At 32.5% G+C, this 21,265-nt stretch overlaps 1 pseudogene; it reads left to right on the top strand.

Moving 5' to 3' along the window:
* The first annotated feature begins 5,813 nt into the window (after positions 1 to 5,813).
* Positions 5,814 to 10,437, top strand: LOC147401598 (uncharacterized; annotated as a pseudogene).
* Positions 10,438 to 21,265: the final 10,828 nt, after the last annotated feature.

Genomic DNA, 21,265 nt, shown 5'->3' with positions numbered 1-21,265 from the left:
TGACTCATGTTGTCATGTCTATAGTGAAGTTGAGACTTCAATTTATCCACCTACACTCGAAATTTTCCAGATTCAGATCCCCCCAATTTAGACCTACACGTCGATATTTTAGAATGTTCAACTCCTTTGTATGTCTACTCCTGTTGTTTTCTTCAATTAACCCTCTTAGAAAAGTTTATAAATTTGGCACATCTATGTTCAGGTACAATTTTCCTTCTACAATAAATTGTCTATTTGATGGCGGGGATGTTGATATGGATGAGGGTGTTTGCTCTTGTATAAAAAAAAGTAAATTCTTTGAGTCATGTATTTCATCCATAGAGAAAGTCTCGAAAAATAGTTTAAGCAGTAATTTCGATCCAAGAGAGGAGTTTAATTGCAACGTAGACATGGGATTAGATTCTGATAAAAGATCTGATGATGTTGAATATGACAATATATGGGGAAAAGATTATGATAAAGGATACAATAGCCCATATTTTGAGGATAAAGTTATTGAGTTTTCTTTTAAAAATTGTTCTAGAGGACGGATAGAATTAAAAGTTTGAAATACTTATGGGTCAAAAAATTTGTTTCAAGTAGCTTTGAAGGAGAGTGCAATGTTGTTAAACTTTTAGATTGAACCCATAAGAACTTGTCACATAGCAATCTCAGTCAAGTGTGTTGTCTAAAGTTGTCCTTAGCTCATTTATGCTATTACACTCCATGAGGTTCCAACTTTTTAAAATAAAGAAGTTAATCTCCAATCATACATGTGCATTACCAACACATGGTTGTGACCATAGGCAAACCAATAGTCATTGGCTTGCAGTTCGATTGAAGGCGACTTTGAAGGAACATCCTAATATGACACCTGTTCAAATTATCACGTATATTCAAAAATATTTTGGTGCTACAATTTCATATCGTAAGGCGTGGAGGACAAAAGAGTCTTTTGTATCGGAATTGGTTGGTTCATGGGACGAGTCATATCATATATTACCATCATATTGTGTAGAGATAATACGTGTTGATCCTAATGCCATCATTGTACTTTTATATAGAGAAGAAGATAGGTTTGCGAGATTTTTTTGAACTTTTGGTCCTTGTATTAAGAGTTACAGAAATAGCATAAGAGGTATTATATCGGTTGATGCAGCTCACTTAAAAGGTCAATATTGTGGTCAATTAATCTCAACTGGCTAGATGGTAATAACAAAATCTTCCCAATAGCCTTTGCAGTCATTGAGAATGAAAATACCGATTCATGGGTCATGATTTTCTTGAATACTTGGAGATAGAGTTATTGGAATTGAAAGTCGATTCGTATTGATATCTGATCGTCGCGTAGGTATTCTAGAGAGTGTTCCTCTTGTATTTTCCAACATCATCCATGAGTTTTATTTAAGACACATATATGATAACTTTCTACATGAATTCAAAGACAACGTTGTCTAATAAAAGATCTGGATGATGGGAAATATATATAGCATTCTAGCATTTGAATACGAAATGCTAGGATTGTGTGATACTCAACCCAAATATTATAAATGGTTAAGTGCCATCGATTAGAAAAAATAGACTAGAACTTACTTTCTTGCTAAATGATATCGCATGATGACTACAAACATATCTGAATGTATGAACAAAGTTCTAAAGTTAGAAAGAAAACTTCTGATTATAACTATTGTTCATGCAATACATACTAAGTTGTCTAACTATTTCTTTAAGCGATCTGAAGAATGCAAAACATTCAAGGACCAGTTGACTCATTTTGCTCATCGTGAAATAAAGAAATTTGATATTCCATCAAATTATGTAAATGTTCATCAGATTGGAATGCATATTTACAAGGTTGGTGTACTTTAAAATAGATATGTCTTCGATTTGGGAAAGCTGAGTTACACATGTCTCGTTATGACCACTTTGGTCTCTCATGCCTTCATGTTATTTTTGTCATCAAGTAAAGAAAAATGTCACCTTATGATTTCTCAAATGATTGATTCACAGTTGATCAATATCAAGAAACATATAAGGATTCTATCAATCCCTTAGTTGATAAAAGGCAATGGACTATTAGATGTGGTGATGCGATCGTATCCCTCCATATGTAATAATTCAGCCCGGTAGGCCAAAGAAAAATAGGTTCAAAAGCCACTTCGAAAAGTACTTATATTATCGATGTGGAAAATATGGACGTCGTGATCACAATTATAAGAGATGTGTGTACCCTCCCTCTACATAATTGTGGTTGGTTTCTACTCGAAAAATAGTTATGAATATTTTTGCACAATTATATTACTCTATTCTTATCATTTGTTCAAAATACATTCTGTTTTAATTTCAGAAGGATCCTTCTGACATTGTATAAATACATTCTGATATAGTATTAAAAGGACCCTTCTAACATTGTATAAAATACATTTCAATATAATGTTAAAAGGATCATTCTGAAATTATATTCAAATAATTGTATTCAAGTATCCATAGGATGAAATGTACAAAGAGATATTTTTGTTAAATATTGATATTTTTATTATACTTAAAGTCTTCATATGAATCAATTTGATAAATTTACTTTTTTTAATGAATTCGATATCAAAAAAGCCCTTCTGACATTATATATATAAAATATATTTTGATCTAATGTCAAAATGATCATTTTAACATTATATAAAATACATTCTAACATAATGTCAAAAAAATCCTTCTAACATTATATTCAAATAATTATATTCAAATGTTCATAGGATGAAATGTATAAAGAGATCTTTTTGAGAAATATTGATTTTGTTATTGTACTTGAGATGTCCATGCGAATTTTTTTTGATAAAATTTGTCTTTTTATGAATACAATGTCGAAAAGGTCCTTCTGACATTGTGTATATAAAATACATTCTAATCTAATGTCAAAATGATTCTTATAACATTGTATAAAATACATTCTGATCTAATGTCAAAAGAATCCTTCTAATATTGTAAAAAATACACTAGTGTCAGAATAATCATTCTGACATTATATAAAAGACATTCCTATATAGTATCAAAGGATCCTTAATGGAGATCGAGTTGCTGACCCAATAACTCAAGTTGATATTTCCAAGTCTTCTCAAGAACCATTGCAAAGAATTGGCGATTCGATGACTAGGGCAAGGACAAAGAGGATGGAAGAGGCATTGCAAGGCTTGATTGTGGAAGTACAATACAAAGAGGCCATTCTAAAAGATTCTAAGGCTAACTTCGGAGATATCAAAGTTTCATCAAGGATGGTCAACTATCTTTTTATGCAAGAGATCAATTTGAATGCAAAGGTTAATTGGGAATTTTTATGTTCTAATTGTCCTTAGTTTTGATTTCTTTATTTCCTAAGGACTAATTAGATTTTCTTTATTTTTTCAAGGACTAATTAGAACCAATCTTGATCTAATTTTTCTATAAAAGGGTACCTCATCTTGTAATTGAGACATAATTGACAATTTACATTTTATGAGAATTGAAGTTTCTTCAAGAACTTTGTTTTGTTTCATGTGTTCTAATCTAAGTTCTTTATGAGATCTTTAAGAGTTCTTTATGAGTTCTTGGTTGAGTTTTTGATCGAGTGCAAGAATCTTCGACTTATCAAAGGAGTGATCAACATTTGTGGTGTCTCAAGATTGGGGTTTTAGGGACTTAGTTTCCTTAAGGTTCTAATCCGATCATCATCTTTTGTTCCCAAGTAATCTAACACGTTTTGAAGACAACGAATTTAAGGGTTCCTAGAAGAGATCATCAAGAGATCTTCAAGAGGGTTCACATCATTCAAGAGGGATCATATAATTTGGTATCAGAGCACCAAGATTGCTAGAAAATAGATCATTATTGAAGGAATTATTCGAAGATTTGGTTCGGACGACATTCGAATTGGAGAATAACAGGGGTAGATCTTGCTTCCCAACAAACATTCATTCCAATTCAAAACCAAGGATGGCTGGATAAACCAAGTTTTTAGATTTCAAAACCCATTCTTGATGCATTCTTAATTGAAGAGAAACATTCTTTCTTGCTGTTATACATTTTTTTTATTGTTCAAAAACTATATATATTGTTCAATCTTTTGGGCGATATAATATAAATCAGCAAACAACTTGCTGGATTTCTTGTTGTCACAACGATTTTTAAATTCTTTATAGTAAACTATTTGTTGGAGATTACGTTGTTTTAATAGAATTAAATCATCAATTCCACTGTCAAAGTTGCTGTAAATTCTTCGTCAAATTCATACCGAATATGTGTTGAACATAAACGTTTCTTGAGAGAGTATATAGTAACTGTTCTTGTTGTATTCTTGTCCATTAACGTTGTGTGTTCATCACCATAGGCATTGCTGTGTTTTTTTTTTTCCGCCATTGATGTTGTTGTAATCAATAGAATATAACTAGCTATTGAACTGGAAAATATTTCTTGCTGTTTTTTGTTCTTGCTGAAAATTCAGAAAAAAAAAAAAAAAAAAACAACAATAACATATATTGATATTGCTGGAATTTGTTTCTTCTTTGATGTGTTTCATTCCAATTCACGTATAGAAGGTTTTAACTTGCAGAAAAACTATTGAAGGAAGTTGATATAGTTTCTTTAAGAACATTCTTTTTTTTTTTTATGTTCAGCCTTTATCTTATCAACGTCCTTCTGAAGAGGGCTGTTCATAACGTTTATATATATACGTTTTTTTTTTTCTTGCTGGTTTTTATTTTATAGCTATTCATAAAGGTGTTGGCTCTTCCTTGCTGAGTTAATTGTTTGTTGTTTTGTGCATTCAATATTGAGATTAGAGGGGAAAAAATCAAGCTATAAAAAAAAATCTATTCAACCATCTTCAAAGAACCAGCATCTTTGCTGTTCTTGAACGCTCTTGTTGTTCTCATTGTGATAATTGCTAAAACACAATTGCTGAATCTTGTTGTCCCCAAAGTTTCTTGATGAAACTCAGCCTCTACGTTTGTCACTTTGTTGTTGAATTTTGCGTTTGTTTTTTTTTTTCAAACAAAATGACAATGTCATCTTGTTTGAACTTGAAATTTCTGGCTGGTCCATAACGTGTTCATAAGGTTTTTTTTATATAAAAAAAAAAGAACTCCAGAAACGTCAAGGTTGTTGTCTCTGATTCATATATTTTGCTGTTTGCTGTAGTTTGTTCACCAAATTCAACGTTAGAGTTGAAATCAGATTACAATTTAAGGACAAATCTTCATAGTTTTTTGTTTGCTGCTATATTCGGCGTGTTAGGTACATTAATATTGTTTGAAACAAAAAAAAAAAAAGCAACAACACAAACTCGTGATTACCTAAATCATCCTCGATCTTGTTTTCAGAAAATTGCTTTCGTAATATTGTTTTTGTTGGGCTGAGATAAAGAAAACAAGAAATCATTATTGGTTGTCTATATTTGCTTCTTGTTGTTCATCATGTTCTCTTCAAAAAAAAAAAAAGGGATTGATATTCGTTGTTCGTAGTACAGAAAAATCGATAAAATTAGAGTTGCTAACTTCAAACAGACATAACTTTTGATCCGGATATCAGAACGACTATTAGTGCATATCAAATCGAAGCTCTTTTCGAGATCTACGAGTTGGAGGAGGAAAAGCCTCGTTTCACACCGTTTCGACCTCCAATTCCATCATTTTCATCAATTTCTGAGACTTACAAGATTGTTGTATTCTTTTGTTATTTTCGTTTATTTAAAATTACAGGTTTCAACCATGAGTAAGGAAGGAGGAGAACCACATGAGACCGACCTAAAATTATTCATCAAGGCCGTTCATGACCAATTTAAATTGTTGAATTCAAGGTTGGACAGTATGGAATCTTCTTATGAATCTAAACTATATCGAAAATATGAGTTCGACGGAGAAGAAGATGTTCATTCCAAAGCGGAGAGAGTACATTATCAACGGGATAAGAAAGTTGATTTCAAAGAAGATAATAATTTGGATAGCATAAAGATGACGATTCCGACCTTTCACGGAAAGAATGATCCTGAATTATATTTGGAGTGGGAAAGAAAGGTTGAGCACATTTTTTATTGTCTTAATTATTCCGAGGATAAAAAAAAAAGCTAGCCGTCATGGAATTTACAAACTATGCCAGTATATGGTGGGATCAATTGGTGATCAATAGGCGCAGAAATGGTGAGAGACCTATTCGATCATGGGATGAGATGAAGTCAGTGATGCGTAAAAGATTTATTCCTAGTCATTACTATCGAGATTTGTATATCAAATTGCAAGGGCTGGTTCAAGGTTCCATGAGTGTAGAGGATTATTATAAAGAAATGGAGATTATCATGATTCGAGCAAACATAGAGGAAGATAGAGAAGTAACCATGGCTAGATTCATTGCCAGATTAAACAAAGAGATTGCTGATGTGGTTGAGTTGCATCATTATGTGGAGATGGAAGAGTTACTGCACAAAGCCATTAAAGTGGAAAAGTAAATCAAGTCTAGAAGGTTCAGATATGGATCATCTTCTAATAATCTGTGGAGACCAAATTGGAAGGACAACAAAATTCCTTTCAAACCAAAAGAAGACGCAAAGTCGAAGCCTTCAGTTTCTATTCTTAAAGATAGACCTGAAACAAAGCCTCTTATTAAGTCACGTCAGATTAAGTGTTTTAGGTGCCAAGGGTTCGGACACATTGCTTCTGAATGCCCAAACAAAAGGGTTATGGTTGTATTGGCAAACGGAGACATTGAAAGTACTAGTTCAAGTGACAATGAGTTGCCTCCATTAGAGGATTGTTTGGATGTTGAAGTAGAAGAGCCTGTGCATGGTGATTTACTTGTCACCAGGAGAGCTTTGAGTATACAGCCTAAGGATAAAGGAGATAAGGAGCAACGTGAGCATATTTTTCACACAAGATGCCACGTGAAGGATAAAGTCTGTACATTGATTATTGATAGTGGGAGTTGTACTAATGTTGCTAGTACCTTGTTGGTAGAGAAGTTAAATTTGAAATGGCAGAAACATCATAAATCGTATAAGCTATAATGGCTGAATGATTGTGGAGAAGTGAAGGTAAACAAGCAAGTTCGGGTTCCTTTCTCAATAGGAAAGTATGTGGATGAGGTTATTTATGATATGGCACCGATGCATGCTGGTCATATATTACTCGGTCGACCATGGCAATTTGATAGGAGAGTGTCGCATGATGGGTATAAAAACCGTTATTCTTTTGTAATGAACAATCGAAAGATTGTATTGGCCCCTCTCAAACCTTTGCAAGCTTATGAGGACCAGGTCAGGATAGCAAGTGAGTGCAAAATGAGAGAGAAACAAAGGTGTGAGCAAAGTGAACAACATGGAGAGAAGAACAAAGTACTGAGTGTACTTGCTGAAAAACATGATGTTAAAAGTGTAATGATAGCAAGGCCACAAGTTCTAGTTCTTATGTACAAAAATGTTTATTTTTCCACTGACGATTTTAACTCATCTTTGCCTAGTGTTGTTGTGTCTTTGTTGCAGGATTTTGAGGATCTTTTTCCCGAGGAGATTCCACATGGTTTACCTCCTTTAAGAGGAATTGAGCACCAAATTGACTTCATACCTGGTTCTGCTATATCAAATAGACCTGCTTATAGAGCTAATCCCGAGGAAACAAAAGAGATACAGAGGCAAGTGGATGAATTGTTGTAGAAGGGATTTGTAAGGGAGAGTCTTAGCCCATGTTTGGTTCCTGTTCTCTTAGTACCAAAAAAAGATGGAACATGGCGCATGTGTGTGGATTGTCGAGCTATTAATAAGATAATGGTAAAATATAGGCATCCTATCCCTAGGTTAGATAATATGTTTGATGAATTGCATGGCTCTCATTTATTTTCTAAAATTGATTTAAAGAATGGGTATTATCAAATTCGCATGAAAGAGGGAGATGAAGGGAAAACTGCATTTAAAACTAGATATGGGTTGTATGAATGGTTAGTAATGCCCTTCGGTTTAACTAACGCACCTATTACATTCATGAGATTAATGAACCATGTCTTGCGTGCTTTCATGGGAAAATTTGTGGTAGTTTACTTTGATGATATTTTAGTCTATAGTAAAAATATTGATGACCATGTGAAGCATTTGCATGCTGTGTTTAGTGTGTTAAGAGAACACCAATTATATGTTAATCTTAGGAAATGCACATTTTGTATGGATCTGTTGTGTTTCTTGGATTTGTTGTTAGTTCGCAGGGAATTAGTGTTGATGAGGAAAAGGTAAGGGAAATAAAGGATTGGCCTACACCTAAGAATGCGAAGGAGGTAAGAAGTTTTCATGGTTTAATAAGTTTTTATCGAAGGTTTGTTAAGGATTTTAGTTCTATTACTGCACCTTTGAATGAACTTGTTAAAAAGAATGTTGTTTTTAATTGGATTAATGTGCATGATCAGGCTTTTCAAACTTTGAAAGATAAGTTAACTAATGCACCTTTGTTGTGTTTGCCTAACTTTGATAAAGCTTTTGAAATATAGTGTGATGCATCCGGGATTGGAGTAGGAGCTGTTTTGATGCAGGATTCTAAACCAATAGCTTATTTTAGTGAAAAGCTAAGTGGGGCAGCATTGAATTATTCTACTTATGACAAAGAGCTTTATGCATTAGTGAGAACTCTTCAAACATGGCAACATTATTTATGACCGAGGGAATTTATCATTCATTCTGATCATGAGAGCTTGAAATTCCTGAAGACCCAAGGTAAGCTTAATAAAAGACATGCTAAATGGTTGGAGTTTATAGAAACATTTCCTTATGTAATTAAATATAAACGTGGGAAGGAAAATGTTGTGGGCGATGCATTATCAAGAAGGTACGTATTACTTACTTCATTTCAAACTAAACTACTTGATTTTGAATTGATTAAAGATTTGTATGCCAATGATTCTGATTTTAGCCAAGTATGGAATGCATGTGCTAAGTGTGCATTTGGTGACTTTTATAGGCATGAAGGATTTTTTTTCAAGAAAGATAAATTGTGCGTGCTTAATTGTTCTGTTCGTGAGTTACTTGTAAGGAAAAGTCATGGGGGAGGTTGGTGTCCTAAAAACTTTAGATATCGTACGTGAGCATTTTTATTTGCCCCATATAAAGCATGATGTTCAATCTCTTTGTGACAAGTACATTACATGTAGGCAAGCAAAGTCTAAAATTTGACCGCATGACTTGTATACCCCTTTGCCTGTACTTAATCAGCCTTGGATTGATATTTTTATGGATTTTATTTTAGGATTGCCAAGGACTCAAAATGATAAAGATAGTATATTTATTATTGTTGATAGGTTTAGTAAGATGACCCATTTTATTGCATGTACTAAAACCAACGATGCAACACATATTGCTGATTTGTTCTTTAAAGAGGTAGTTCGATTGCATGGGCTAACTAAGTCAATTGTTAGTGACAGAGATGTTAAGTTCCTAAGTTATTTTTGGCGTACTTTATGGAGTAAATTAGGAACTAAACATCTATTTTCTACTGTTGCACATCCTCAAACGGATGGCCAAACTGAAGTAGTTAATAGGACATTCACTACTTTGTTGCGTGCTATCATCAAAAAAATTTAAAACAATGGGAGAAGTGTTTATTACATACTGAGTTTGCATATAAGAGGACTATTCATTCAACTACTTCATTTTCTCCATTTGAGATTGTTTATGGTTTTAATCCTTTAACGCCTGTGGATATTTTACCTTTGCCTATTAATGAATATTCTAATCTTGATGGTAAGAAAAAGACAGATTTTTTGAAAGATTTACATGCCAAAGTTCGAGCCAACATTGATAGGAAGAATGAGCAATATGCTAAGCAAGCCACTAAGGGCTACTTGAAAGTTATTTTTCACCCTGGAGATTGGGTTTGGGTGCACTTGCGTAAAGAGCGATTTCCTACCCAAAGGAAATCAAAATTGCAACCTCGAGGAGATGGTCCATTTCAAGTATTGGAACAGATCAATGATAACGCCTACAAACTCGATTTGTCAAGTGATTATGGTAATGTTAGTGCAACTTTTAATGTTGCTAATTTATCCTTGTTTAATGTAGGTGATTCGAGGACGAATCTTTTCGAAGAGGGGGAGAATAATGGAGATCGAGTTGCTGACCCAATAACTCAAGTTGATGTTTCCAAGTCTTCTCAAGAACCATTGCAAAGAATTGGCGATTCGATGACTAGGGCAAGGACAAAGAGGATGGAAGAGGCATTGCAAGGCTTGATTGTGGAAGTACAATACAAAGAGGCCATTCTAAAAGATTCTAAGGCTAACTTCGGAGATATCAAAGTTTCATCAAGGATGGTCAACTATCTTTTTATGCAAGAGATCAATTTGAATGCAAAGGTTAATTGGGAATTTTTATGTTCTAATTGTCCTTAGTTTTGATTTCTTTATTTCCTAAGGACTAATTAGATTTTCTTTATTTTTTCAAGGACTAATTAGAACCAATCTTGATCTAATTTTTCTATAAAAGGGTATCTCATCTTGTAATTGAGACATAATTGACAATTTACATTTTATGAGAATTGAAGTTTCTTCAAGAACTTTGTTTTGTTTCATGTGTTCTAATCTAAGTTCTTTATGAGATTTTTAAGAGTTCTTTATGAGTTCTTGATTGAGTTTTTGATAGAGTGTAAGAATCTTCGACTTATCAAAGGAGTGATCAACCTTTGTGGTGTCTCAAGATTGGGGTTTTAGGGACTTAGTTTCCTTAAGGTTCTAATCCGATCATCATATTTTGTTCCCAAGTAATCTAACACGTTTTGAAGACATCGAATTCAAGGGTTCCTAGAAAAGATCATCAAAAGATCTTCAAGAGGGTTGACATCATTCAAGAGGGATCATATCAATCCTTTTAATATTATATTCAAATAATTGTATTCAAGTGCTCATAGGATGAAATGTACAAAGATATCTTTTCTTAGAAATGTTGATATTTTTATTGTAGTTGAGGTGTCCATATGAATCTTTTTTATATAATTAGTTTTTTTATGAATTCAATGTCAAAAAGATCTTTCTAGCATTGTATCTATTCATTGTATTCAAGTGTCCATAGGATCAAATACTTAGGAATTTTCAAATGGTTGAACATCTATTTCTTTTTAGTCAATGAACATATTTAAACAAATTTATATGTTTTTTGATCAATGAACATGTCTAAATAATCACTTAGGTCAATGATTTTGAATGATTTTGTTAAATTATGAATATGCTTAAACAATCAATTAGATTATGATGGTCCATCCTTTTGTTAGATTATGAATAATCACTTGTAGGTCTTTTACTAACACGAGCTTATTACTATGTCCAAATATATTTTGATGGCTTAAATTTTGAACATTATTATGTAGGTATATTTTGATGACTAAATACTATGTTGTGTTCATTGGACGTAAGCCAAGAATATATTTTACTTCGGAAGAGTATCATAGGTATGTCGATGGTTATCCTGAAGCATGTTATAAGTCATTTAAGACCTTAGAAGATGCTGAGAAATATTTTCTTAATGATCAAGTTCGTGGTGTTTGTCTGAATCAATTTCCTACAACAGATTTATCTCAGAAGAAAAATGACAAGTCGAAGGGTTATGAGATGTCTTGTATTTTGGTTGGTATTAGTATAGTTTTATTAGTATTTATGTTATTAGATTTTATCTAATATGATGTTATTTTGCATAAGCTTTTTATGCAAATTATGTTATTAAGAACAAACCTTTAAAATTATAATTGAGCCATAACAACTCCTTATTGTTTAAAAGGGTTGTGAATGATATAAGTACATGTCTTACCCCCTCCCCAAAAAAACAAAAAAGTAAAATAATATTCAGTGAGGTACCTCTATAAATATTATTTATAGAAAATAATTTAAATGCTGATACGACCACCATTTGTTTTACACAATTCTTGAGTTAGTAGAAGAGATCTTTATCTCTATAAACCATATTAAATTTTTTAAAAGTGATTTGTGTCCCCCTCCACTCTTTCATAGCTATGATATTGTAACGTACCTTTCATAATTAAATAAACTCAGATTTAAATTTGGGTTCTAGGTTTGCAATGTTACTATTACCTTATTAACAAAGATAAATAATACTTAATTACAACAGTGGAAGTGAGTTATATTAATAAACTTGATCTCCTTAGTTGGGTCATGTTAGTGAAAATCTATTTGAAAAGTACTCAACCACTTTTATTAATAAAAATAGAAATTCGCACCTCATATACTAAACACAAAAATAGCAAAAACATTAACATCAACAAGCACGCTCATACATCGTCCTACAAATATATTAGGGACTACAATCTTGATTAATGTCGTCCTCCATATAATATGGAGAGCCAATATTATTATTTTCTAAAACCTCATATACGAGGTTAAAGTTCACATTTGGATATTTCGCATAATCAGATCCTAGAATTTGTTGTCTATTTTTTCAGATATACATCCTTATATTTTTATCGTACATCTTGTTAAGGGCTCTTTTGTATTTGTCTGGGTTCTCCCTACTCATATACTCTCTCATCCTTTTCGGAATAAATATGAATAGACTTCTCAACATACGCCTTAGTTTCTTACCGTCATCAAACAAATCTTGTCAAAATGCAAATTTCCTAGCCTTTGAGTTATTATCAGTTGATTCGATAAGATCTCCGTAGGTCATAGGCTCGTGATAATCAAATTTGAGCTCATCAACCTCATTCGATTCATCCAATGACTCAATAATAATAATAACTTGTGATTGCACATTTTCCATGTTAGAACTTATTTTCCTTTGTAAAAATAATTCTGAAGGTGTTGGTATTTTTTGGGTAAAAATACATTTCTATTTATAGACTCTTAGGCTCATTTATTCTAAAGTCTAATGTTATTCAATACATAAAAATATTTAAAAAAAAAGAGATAATGACTTCACTTGACATCTTTGACACAATGATTCTATTGTCAATTTTTGAAAAAAAAAAATTCAAAGATCTGTGTAAATCTGAATGAATGACTTGACTTGACATCTGTTACAGATTGATTCAACCATTCAAAATTTTTGAATTTTTTTATAAAATTGGAACAAATAAGTCTATAAAAAAGAATCATATAGACATCTCAACTACAATAAGAAGATCATCATTTCTCAAATAGGATCCCTTTGTGCATTTCGATCAATTTTTTAGTCTCTTAAGTATATTTAATCCCAGAATGTTGGTTCTTGCAAATTTGTGACAAGTCGACCCATCATCTGTACCTGAATCATCTGAATCTATACACAATACAATAGGACAAAAATATTATAATTAGAAGACGTTAGGGATATTCAACATATGTACAAAATTTAAATATATTGATAGAAAGAAAAAAAATAAACACTGACTTGTATTTGTACCTATGTATGTATATCAGAATTGAAAATCGTAATTTATCTTTACGTTTGATACAACTTATTTGGTCCAGTTGTAGTTTTTTATATTGGCATTGAATTCAAAAAAAAAATATTATAGCAAAAGGATTCTTATGTGCACTTGATCTTATAAAGACTTGAATGCAATGAAAATATTCAATGTCAGAAAGAATGTATTTTTTATAATGTCAAAAAGATCTTTCTGACATTATATTAGAATGTATTTTATATAATATCAAAAGGCTCGTTCTGATATTAGATCAGAATGTGTTTTATACAATGTCAGAAGACTCATTTTGACATTAGATCAGCATGTATTTTATACAATGTCAAAAGGCTCATTTTGACATTATATCAAACTAATGTATTTTGTACAATGTCAAAAGGCTCATTTTGACATTAGATTAGAATGTATTTTATAAAGTTTAATATAATACATAAACTTTGATTTTGTAGAATACCTTTGTCGCATTGTGGTTCAACACCGTTCATCTCATTTGGAACATCTCTTTTAAGGAATGATCCATCTTCCATCAACTTAGCCATTATATCAGCCATCCTCTCGGCCGTCCTCTCAATCATCCTTACATCCATCCTCTAGCCATCTTATCAGTCATCCTCACAACCATCTCATCAACCATCCACATAACCATCCTCTCGGTCATCTACACAGCCATCTTAATCTATTGAAAAGCCTAGAACCTTGTTTGTAAAATTTGGAGAACATACAAAAAATCATCCATAAGAACTACAAATTATATTTTCTCTCGATTTCCCTATTTGTGAGATCTAGTTCCCCCAAAATAGAATTTGGGAGATTTTTAAATTAGGTGACTTAATCTAAATGTAATCTCTATGCACCTATAAAATAGTAAAAATCAAGGGATTGAACAAGGTTGATAACGTACTCATACCACCTCAAATAGATAAAACTAGTAGTTGAAGTGAGATGGAATGGAATTACAGATGTCTAGGGGGCATACCAGCCAACCCCAGACCTATTTTCTTCCCCGATCAGATCTAGCCAAGAGGCCAATGTATTCGAGGCCAATCACTCCAATACCGAGTTACAAAGTTCCCCTATTACCAAGTTATAAAATAGTTGGGACTTCAGTAAGGCCATCAGGGCCAAAAGGAACCAACAAAGTAGGTCCAAAGACTGTAGGCTCCAGCCTACCAATTCCCACTTCACAAAAACATATGAAGGCGAGATCGTCGATTTGTTACACATGTGGCCAGGTGAGGCATATCAGAAGAGAGTGTCCTCTATCAAAGTTGTAAGTAGGGGTTATGACTTTGGAGGAGGTACTGTTCTCCATGAAATTTTGAAAGGTACGGTTCCTAATTATAATGTTAAAATTTGAGTTTTATTCGATACTGATTCTTTTAGATCATATATTTCTATTGAGATTACACAATTACTAGAATTAAAAAAATTACGGACACAAACAATCAACAATTAGGAGAAATAGTCAAGTAGCCCAGAAAATTATGTCAAAATTGTGTAATTAGATTGGAGGACTAGGAATGGATTACTGATTTCATGATATTAGATTTGTGGTGAATTTGACGTTATTTTGGGTATGGATTGGTTAGTACAGAACCATGCCCATGTTGATTTCTTCGTGAGATCAATTATTTTTAGAAGACTGGTATCCGAAGGTTAAAGTTCAAGTACAAAAGAAAATGTCTTTTGTACAAATAGTTGGGAAATCTAAGAGTGTCAAAGATAGAGATGCCAGTGGATATGGTAGAGGTAGTCAGGGAATTTGGGGATATTTTTTCAGAAGAATTACTGGGTTTACCACCATATCGCGAGATAGAATTCCCGATTGATTTGGTGTCAAGCACGAGGCTTATTTCTATTACACCATATCGGATGGCCCTGGTACAAATCCGAGAATTGAAAGTGTAAATTGATGAGCTTACAAGCTTGGGTTTTATCCGACTGAGATCGTCACCCTAGGAAGCATCGGTTCAATAAGTCAAGAAGAAAAATGGTTCATTTCGATTTTGCATTGATTACTAAAAACTGAATCAAGTGACCATCAAGAATAAATACCCCCTTCCGTGTATTGATGATTTATTTGACCAATTGTAGGGTGCCCAGTATTTCTCTAAAATCGATTTACAATCTAGGTACACCAATTGAGAATCTGGGAGGTGGATATTTCGAAAACTACATTTCAGACTAGGCTAGGACACTTCAAGTATCTAGTGATGCCTTTCGGTTTGATGAATCCACCGAAAATATATATGGATCTTATCTTATAAACCATATATTTTGTGAGTACTTTGAAAGGATGTCATTTATGAAACAATGACATCTATGGATGATATCCTGATCTATTCCAAGTCGAGAGAGGACCACGAGAGACACTTCAGATCATACTACAACTTTTGCAGCAGCATAAGCTATATGTCAAGTTCATCAAGTGTGAGTTCTGATTTCAGAAGGTGAAATTCTTAGGGCATGTAGTGTCAAGTGAAGGGGTGATAGTAAACCCTCTCAAAGTTGAAGCCATATTGTCGTGGAAACAACCAAAGACAGTTGTAATGTATTTATAAGTGATGTGGAAGTAGTAAAATATTGGATATAGTGTTATTGTATTATATTAGTAATAGAAAGTGCATTGTATTATAGTTAATTGATTATATTATTTATATTGTGATTTATGAGTTGATATAAGGAGATTTTGTATACAACATTGAGAGACTATCATTTGTAAAAAAAGTTAGGATGTAGGAATTATCATCTTGAGTAAGATTTTAAATCATTAGGTTTATGATAAGAGTCTTGAGGAAATATCACGATAAGTAGAATATAGAACGAGGTAGAAATGTTGAATTCAATATGAATATTAAGCTTAATAAATATTTGAAGAATAGGATACGTCATTAAAATTTTGAAGACGAAATTTTTATTAAGGGGTGGAGAATATAATACCCGGAGTTGTTGATTCGTATCTCAAGAAAAAAAATAGTGAAATCTTGAAATAATTTTGAAAGTAGGACTTACGGTAAAACTTTAGGATTTTTAATGAAATTTGACCTCACCATTGGATTCAAAATAGTCGAAAAATATATTTTAGCCTATAAGCATACTCAAATGCAAGTCCGAATGAAAAAGTTGCAAAATCCTCAATTTTCAGATCGGACCAGACTAAAACACTGAATTTTTACTGGATCAAGAATTTTGAAAATCCTATTACGCCATTGGGTCTGCAATGAAAATTAATAGAAAATGTAGTATTTACTTGTCATTTTTAAAATCTAAAAATGAAAATAACTTCGATTTTTGTATCATACCAGATAGAAAAAGTGAATTTTTGTTAGAATGAAAATTTTTAGAATTCGATTGTGCCATTAGATCCGCAACGAAAAATATAAAAAATGAAATATTCACTCGTTAGTTTTGGAGTCCAAATAATAGTGTTATCGTTAAACGAAACAATATCGAAAGTATCGATTATATCCAGCTAGTTTATATAAAAAAATTTTAAATGAAATTACTATTAATTGACTCTCCCAACGAATAAAAATCAACAGCTCATACAATTTTTTTAACATTGATTTTTAAAAACTTGTTGTCCCGATTTCTTCACAAACGAATTTTCGTCGACGCTCGACGAAGAAGGGAAAAACATTTGCAATTTCGAACTCTATAAACCTTATCCATTTTTTTTTCTTTTTTTCTTCTCTTTCTCCGTATTTCGTTGAAAATCAATCGTATAAGATATGGGGGTTTCAACTTTTCAACCTTAGATTTCATCTACTTCGAGCCCAAACAATCATCCGTCACAGAAAAGAAAAAAGACGGCGTCATCGAGAATTTCGAAATCACTGGACCTGATTAAAAAATAAACCTTCTCCATGCTAGATCCACCTTGATTTCTATGTTAGTCACTTTGATTTTCGTGTTGATTGTCTCGATTTCCATGCATGTTCTTCAATTTTAATGCCTAGAAATTGGTAAGGGCTTATGATTATTATTGGTAACTGCAAATTGTGAAAATTGCATTTAGAATTTTTAACGAAAATTTGTGATGTGTTTAAAAACATAGAATTTTTTTCGTTATTTTCAAATTCATGCCAAGACCCTTATGTTCGATGTGTTTAATTGTGCTCTATAACAAATTATACATGGATAGGATATTTCACCAGATTATTTCTATAAGTTTGGTCCTATGCACTTTTCAGACCCCATTTTGATCTAATTTTAATAATTTTTTAATTTAAATGATATAAATAAATTTTAAAAGTAAAAAAAATGATTTAATATTCAATGAACTTATGTTGAGTTGACGAATTTTATATCTGAAAAATCGAAAAGTGAAAATACCAAAAAAGGAAAATGAATTAAACGGTAAAATATCATAATCACACCTGAGGGATGATGTTTGCATTTTACATTATGATGCTATGTGTGGGTTGATGAATGGATATCCAGGGTTAATTTACTTTTTGTTGCCACGAGTTGACTTGCATGTTTATTTACAATTATGCGTTGTGTATTGTTATTAATTTTAGGCCAGTAGGTCACTGTTGCATGGTAGGAAACTAGATATTCATTATCAACTCTGAAATATTAATTTCTTAGTTATTTTCAAAGAAAAATTATATATGTATACGTAGTTATTTTGTGAACTATTAAAGAGCTTGCGTATACCTGAAAGGTTAGTTCGTCATATCATCCAGAGTGATATACTATCTTGTGATATACGTTAGGGACAATCAAGCTCATATGTGGTATGGTACACATATAAGAGTGGAGTCACAATTGAAATATGAGTTTATACCGTTCTATCTTTTTCAGTGAATTTGTACTATAAAGGTAGTCGTACACGAATGGGGATGTATAATAGGAATCACATGCACGCCTGATAGGCATAGATGAAAATGATTAGTCAATGATCACAAACAATTTGAAGTAGTCGAACGTACTAATACATTGAAAAGAGACCCATTGCTTATGAACACGTCAAATAGCCAGTCTAAACTAGATAAATGGTCGCATAAATGTGATAAACAACAACTAGCAACAAAATCAGGAACTAATATTTTATTATTGGAACATCATATCTCAATTGGGAGCAATCCAGTCATAGAATCCCAATTCTTTAATTTCACTACTCTACCATTATGTATTATGTATCTGTTACCTTATTTTGGATTATAAAATGAAAAGTATGTTTACTGTTTCAATTTTATCAATTAAATTTGTGTAAAAAGAAAATGTTATAGTGGTTATTGCTAATTGATGTAATATGAGTTCTAAAAGATTTAGTTACTCATCATCGGTTATATATACCAGTTAATCGTAGTTCATTCTATAAAACTTTGTATGTTTTGAAATGATTAAGAATGTTTACTCGTTCATATTAGGATGAGGTTATTGCTAGAAATTATTTGCTTCCCTATTAGGTAACCATTATTATTTACCATTTTCTTCTTATTTTTTTAATTTTAAATTCTACACTTAACGAGGCTGGCGTAGAATAGAGTTAGCAAGGATTATCTTGTAAGTTAGATAGACGACTAGAGTCCTTTACGTGGTAAGTATTGAGGCTATAACCACTAGCAACGTCAGTTTCGTCCTGTTTATATTATAGATTTTGGGTTGAGCATTAAAACTTTTATTAGAGTAAGGAGTTTCAATAGAATCCTATATATTATTTACTTCTTTCGCACTCTAATCTATCTTACGTTGTTAGATATATATATAGGCTTTTGCTATTATGTTACTTTTTGTATGTATATACAAGATATCATGTGTGTGACGCCCAACCAAACACTAACACAAAATCCCATGTCAGATCTTGAGGCACTAGGTGGCATCTCGAAATTTCGGCATGGTCTCCTCTGTTTATGTTAACATTCCAAGGCGTTGAACCTGCACTTGATAAACGACATACAATCCTGCATATATACATATAAAATATAATACTAGCGGAAGCCTATATACATCTAATAACATACGAAAGATCAAAGTACGGAAGAATAATCAGAATACAGGATTATACAAAAATTCCTTACTCTAACAAAAGTCCTAACGCTCAGTACAAATCTATAATACTCCTAGACAAATCGATTATATCCCCAATACTCACCAGGTGACGAATTCTGATTGTCTATCTAACCCACTGGATGATCCTCACTTATGCTTTATACTTGCCTCGCCAAGCTTCGGATCTGAAACTAAAAAAAATGGAGAAGGAAAGGGTGAGTAACAATGGTTACCCAGTAAGGAAGAACACAATTTATGCCAATAACCTCTTTTAACATGAACGAATAACTATACTAAATCATTTAAAATCTGTAAAATTTTACAAAAAAAACTACGATTAACTGGTACATATAGCCAGGGATGAGCAACTAAATATTTTAAAACTCACATTATATCGATCAGCAGTACTCACTATTACATTCTCTTTTCTTATACAAATCTAATTGATCAAATATAAATATTAAACATATATTTCATTTTATATGTCAAAATAAGATAATAGATGCATAATAGACAATGGTGAAGTAGTAAAATTAGAGAGTTGGGATTCACGATTGGATCACTCTCAATCGGGATATGATGTTTCATAATAAAGTATTAGTTCCTGATTTTGTGGCTGGTCGCTGTTTACCACACTTGCAGGACCATTTATCCGGCTCAGGCTGACCGTTTGACGTGACACTAAGCAATGGGTCTCTTTTCGATGTGTCAGAACGTTCGACTACTATAGATTGTTAGTGATCACTGACTAATCATCTTCGTCTATGCCTATCATGCGTGCATGTGATTTCCAAATATCAAATCATTCGTATACGACCACCTTTACATTACAAGTTCACAGGTAAAGATAGAAAGGAATAAACTCGAATTTCAATTATGACTCTACTCTCATACGCGTCCCATACCACGTATGAACTTGGTGGTCCCTACCGTAGATCCCAGCATAATACACTACTTCGGATGATATGACGCACTATCCTTTCAGGCATTCACAGATTCTTTAACAGCTCACAAAATAGCGACATATATATATATTATTTTCATTTGAAAAAAAAAAAAAATTAACAGTACAAGGTTGAGAATGGATATCCAGTTTCTTACCATGCAAGTCTGGCCACTTGGCCTAAAATAAATAACTGATATCCGTTCACCAACCTACACACAACACAACACAACAATGTAAAATGTAGACATCACCCCTCGGGTATGACTCTGACATTTTACCATTTCATACCCTTTTTCCCTTTTTTCGATTTTTATCGTTTTCAATCTTTCAAACAAAATATCCACTTTTTGATATTCATCAACTCAATTTGAGTTCATTGAATATTAAATTTTTTCTTTTAATTATAAAATTCATTTTCATCAATAATATTGAAAAAGTATAACACTTAGATCAAAACGGGATTCGAATGGTGCACAAGACCCAACTGACAGAATAGCCCGTTGAAATATCCTACCAAAGTATAATTTGTTAAAAAATACAATTAAACTACAAAATATGCAAGTTTTGACGTGAATTTGAAATAACCGATTGAATTCTATATTTTTGGAAACTCACCACAAATTTTTAATAAAATCCTAACTGCAATTTTCACAATCTACTATTACTAATAGAAATTGAGAGTTCCTGACAATCTCTAGGCGATGGAATTGAAGCACGTGTACGAAAATCGAGGCGATCGGTGCAAAAATCAAGATGGATCGGATTTCGAAGCGATTGATTTTTGAATCTGACCCGGTGGTTTTGAAGATCTTGATGCCGTCGTCCTTTCTCCCTTCTGCGGTAGAAGACGGTTTGACCCCGAAACAGGCGAATTTCAAAGTCAAAGTTTTGAAACCCCCGTATATATATACGACTGATTTTTGACGATACGGGGTGAAAA

This window comes from Akebia trifoliata, chromosome 5 (genome assembly GCF_017979445.1).
Source record: "Akebia trifoliata isolate Shusen 1 chromosome 5, ASM1797944v1, whole genome shotgun sequence".
In the NCBI taxonomy this organism is placed as follows: domain Eukaryota; kingdom Viridiplantae; phylum Streptophyta; class Magnoliopsida; order Ranunculales; family Lardizabalaceae; genus Akebia; species Akebia trifoliata.
Note: the sequence above shows the minus strand (reverse complement) of the source record. Positions and strands in the feature narration are given on the sequence as shown.